This window comes from Halyomorpha halys, unplaced genomic scaffold (genome assembly GCF_000696795.3).
Source record: "Halyomorpha halys isolate HHAL.00 unplaced genomic scaffold, Hhal_1.1 Scaffold5224.1, whole genome shotgun sequence".
Lineage (NCBI taxonomy): Eukaryota > Metazoa > Arthropoda > Insecta > Hemiptera > Pentatomidae > Halyomorpha > Halyomorpha halys.
Genome location: NW_027107771.1, coordinates 1 through 294, shown reverse-complemented (window position 1 = coordinate 294; position 294 = coordinate 1).

Sequence of the window (294 nt, the reverse complement as noted above, 5' to 3'; positions counted from 1 at the left end):
AAGCCCTGCAACGTGGGGCGAAACGTTGGCTCAATAAAATAGTATAATTCTACTATTTGAGTTTTTTTGACCGCACCCGGACCATATTCCTTTCAGCTTTACACACGGTCAATTAATAATCTTCCAGTAAATAATTATACTATTTTAATAAAATAAAATAGTATAATTATTTACTATTTGAGTTTTTTTTTACCACACCCGGACCGTATTCCATTCATCTATACACACGGTCAATCAATAATCTTCCAGGACATAAAAAATGTAATTGTGGAGATTTTTAAACTATAAAAAACT